We start from the raw sequence: 4,334 nt of genomic DNA on the forward strand, positions 1-4,334 counted from the left end.
TTACTGCAGTTCTTGCGTTTAAGTCTTTAATTCATTTAGAATTTTTGTGAGTGATATGATATAGGAGCCCAATTTTATTGTTCTGCATTGTTTCTTCAGTTTTTGCAGCACCATTTGTTGAAGAGACTATTCTTTCCCCATTGGGTGTTCTTGGCTCCCTTGTCCAATATTAGTTGATGGTATATGCCAGGATTTCATTCTGGGCTCTCTGTTCTGTTACATTTACATGTTTATTTTTGTTCCCATACCATGCTTAGTATCATAACTTTGTATTATACTATAGTTTTAAATCAAAGTGTGGTATCTCTAGATTTACTCTTTGTTTCTACAGTATTGCTTTGGCTATTTGGGTTCTTTTGTAGTTCCATACCAATTTTAGAATCGTTTCTTCTATTGCCTTTGGTACTTTGATGGGGATTGCACTGAATATGTAGATGGGTTTGGGTAGTATGGCCATTTCAACAATATCGATTCTTATGATCCATGAACATGGGATGTAAAAATAGGGAATACTTTATGAGTTTGTGTGTCATCCTTGTACAAAAGCCATGAATAGTTCCAATTTTAGTATATGCGCTGCCATAAAGAACAGTGGGGATCTTTTCTAAGGGCAGACTTCTGATGGCATGCCCAGTAATGGGGTCCCTAAAACACAGGGCTGTCATTAGTCCATAAGGAAAATTCACCTGAATTTGACAAAGTCTATGGACAAGGCCCAATGCTAAGGTACCTGATTCTGCATATAGAATGTAGGCCAGGATTTTTCTTGACACTCACCTTGTGAGGTAGTTTTGTAATGTGCATGATTTACAAAATTCAATTTATAATCCCTGCTAATTCTTTTATTTTTTATTTAATCCCAGACCATTAGAAAAGATTGGCAATATAATTTCACATAATGGAATATAGACACTCTTATTTTCTTCCTGAATCTTCCCTTGTTTAAAACTTGTAGCTGGTTTGCAAAAAGAAAAACAATTCATGGGAAAGTTATATCCTTTGCTGTAGTCTTCGCATCTTTAAAAGCAGTACAAATAAGCTGTTACGAGGTAGGACAAGTGAAAGCTTTAAGACAGAAGTGTTTAGGCTCTCCTACATTTCTTACATACCTACTTCATAATTATTATGTTGAATTGGAATTGTGAATATATTTTTCTGCTACCCCCAGAATATGCTCCTTAAGGAAAAGGAGACTGCACATTTTATACCTGAAGTTTAAGCAAAGAGCACAGTGCCTGGCATGTAGTTGGCATTTAATGAATACATGATATTTCTTATTTCTCATTATTTTACTTCTAAGGAATACTAGAACAATGGATCTGAGATATAAAGTTTGAAATGATGATATGCTGATTCTTTCTAATGAACAAACAAGAGAGTTGTTTTCTATACTTCTTCATTTCTTTTCAAGACTACTACAGTTGAGTAGCACACTTATAAAGATCACACCTAATACTACTATTAAAACAACTAATAGTTAAACTTTTAATGCCTGGGTCTTTATTTTCATATTTGTCTATTTCCTGGAATTTGAGTGAGGATATTGTATCCATTCCTGTGTCATTCATTACTAATTATATGATATTAAGTGGCTCCTTAGTGGCTTTAAGCTCAGAGTTCTATTTTTTCATCAGAAATATATGAGAATATATTTTCACTTGCAGTTGTGTTGCATTTGTGGAACTTCTACACAAATGCAACTCACAATTATTATTGTGGTACTAGTATTCACTGACTACCCACTGGTAACATAGCTCTGTGACAAAACTAACTTGACAAATTGTAGGTTGGCTTTCCAATAGAAAAGCAGATTTGAAATTGCCTAGAATAAGATTAAACACTCATAGAAACAACAGGCTATATTCAAGGTATGATTGTAGTCAGCCTATGATTTAACATACCTTGCACGTCAGCCAGTATTGGAGTTCACGTTTATGTAATGCATGTGGTGTTCTTTTTTTAATCTCATTAAGTTTCTCATGTGAAGAACTTTACAGTATTTTTATTTTTAACATACAGTCTAGTAAAAGTACGCTTTAAAACATTTAACCATTTTTCTTACTCTATCCCAGAAGTACCATGATCTCAAGGCAACAATTTGTAGCAATCTAGTAAAACACAACTCTCCCCTCCTCTTTTATCCAGGTATGGTGACTACAGTAGGAAGACAATTTTGATAGGCATTACCATTGGAAGTTGCCGTGTTCAAATGCTTCCCATTTGTAGGAAAGCTTCATTGTTGCTGATAGGAAATCAAGTAGAACCCTGGAGGCTTGGCCATGGAACTCTGGTGATTGTTTCATGCAAGTTTAGCACAAATTTTTGATTTGGGACTGAAATAAACTGCATATATCTATTTTTAAGAAATGCTTATAGTGTAACTATGTCATTCATGATTCTTCATACATTAGCTTTGCAAAATGAGCTTAGAAATGGTCTATATTTAAATCTAAAAAGAACTCATGACAAAACGATACTAACTATAGAGCTTCCAGTGTTCTATGCCATTTAGGGAGAAAATGTAAAGCTGTCTCTGACTTTCTGTGGTAATTAGTGCCTCTTTTATGGTAGCATAAAATGCTCTAATGGTAATTCTGTAGGAAGTCAATTGGTTTTTATCAACTGCTGAAATTACTTTGGATGCTGTCACTAAAAATAGTGAGGTATATAGGTGTGTCAGACATTCAGAGTGCAGCAGCTTGGCACATGCCTGCTTGAACTTGGCCTTCTTTTGATGCTTAGATTAAAGTCCTCATTTTGTGTTTTATAGCTCATAGTAAGGGAAGGTCATTGACTGATATTCATTCCATTGCTTTTATGGAGGTGACAAAGGGAGAATGTCAGAAAGAAAGGAGGTCACGGTGGAGGAAGGAGGCAAGGAAGCAAGAATTTGGGAGACTGAATTTTTTAATTTTTTTCATTTCTTCACAAAGATTAATCTAGCAAATTTCCTCAATTTGATGACTGGATTCATTCTTTTAAGCTTTTTAAAAGCAAGATAATTTTTCAATGACACTGCTATATAACTGTGAATAAGACCAATGCCAGAGAAGAGAAAAGAACAAACAAAGCAAAATAAAAGACAAGAAGGGAGAAGGAAATATGACAGAGTGAAAAGTCATCTTCACATCTCCTGTTAGAGATGGTGAGGGCTCCCTGCTTCTTTTCAACTCAGTCCATTAACTTATTTCTTTTGCTATCACTGCTCATTATTGTCTTTCTTGATCATTCCTGTCTCCTCATTTTCCTTTCTAAATTTTTATCTTTACAAAAACCTCATGTTACACTTTATAGCATTATCCTAGTAATAACTGCTAGAACCTTTTCATTTATTTCTATTTCCATTGGGTGGTTAAGGCTAATGAACCTGTGAACACCATGACCTTTCTAATTCCGGACATGGTGGACTTCCATCAAAGAAAGAGGTTTCGTAAAGCCGTTGTCTGAGAGCCAACATTGGAGTGGGGCAAAATGTACTTGGGTCACACGCTGATGGACAGGTAGCTAATCTGTTTCTGGGAACACATTATATTTTAAAGCTCTGCTAACAATCTCATGATTATTCAGTTGGTGACAGGTGGAGAAAATAGTCCTGATTTTGGAATAAAGGTCTGAGAATTCTTGCAATTAGTAATCATCAAAGTAAGTTAATAGGGATATGAATGGATTTAAAAGGATAACACTTTATTCATGTAATGAAGACTATTCTAATTCTTCAACTGACTATTTTCATTTTCTGGACAGATAGGATGACAACATTCACCAGCCTAATTAAGAGTTAGTATAGGACTGTGGGACTGTGTTCTGGAAAATGGGAGCATGAGAGGATGCGATGTGCCTGTCACCTTTAGTCTGAGGCATTTAAGTATTAGTGTGTTTCTTCTTCTCTTCCCTTTCTCTCTTGCTTGCCTTGGCCATCCTAGAAATCATGGAAGAGAGACATCAGGAAATGGAGGGAAATCCCCACCTTGCTGCATTAAATTTTTCATCAATGAGAGATAAATTTTTATTGTACTCTGTCCCTGATATTTAAGGATTTACTTATTACTGCAGAACCTACCTGATCCTAACAACCACATTTTAGTACAGTATCCTGGTACATACTGTCCATTAAGTGATAAGTATCATTATTATCCTGATAGTGTTCTGTGGGCTTACTGGGGGATCAAAACAAGTATTCTTCCTTAATTGATCTTGATGAAAATGAAATTAAGACATATTAGGCAAACATGATGGAATATACATTAGATATTAAATTATTTCAGTTCACTGTGTGATCTGTTTTAGGGTGAGGGCAACAGAATCCTTTTCATTTAAGTATACTGTGTCTTTTT

General features: G+C 35.1%; 1 pseudogene; it reads right to left on the reverse strand.

Annotated features, from left to right (window-relative positions):
- Window positions 1-498: 498 nt before the first annotated feature.
- On the reverse strand, window positions 499-590 carry LOC141570856 (U6 spliceosomal RNA; annotated as a pseudogene).
- Window positions 591-4,334: the final 3,744 nt, after the last annotated feature.

The sequence above is a fragment of the Rhinolophus sinicus genome, linkage group LG03 (genome assembly GCF_036562045.2).
Source record: "Rhinolophus sinicus isolate RSC01 linkage group LG03, ASM3656204v1, whole genome shotgun sequence".
NCBI classification, from domain to species: Eukaryota; Metazoa; Chordata; class Mammalia; order Chiroptera; family Rhinolophidae; genus Rhinolophus; species Rhinolophus sinicus.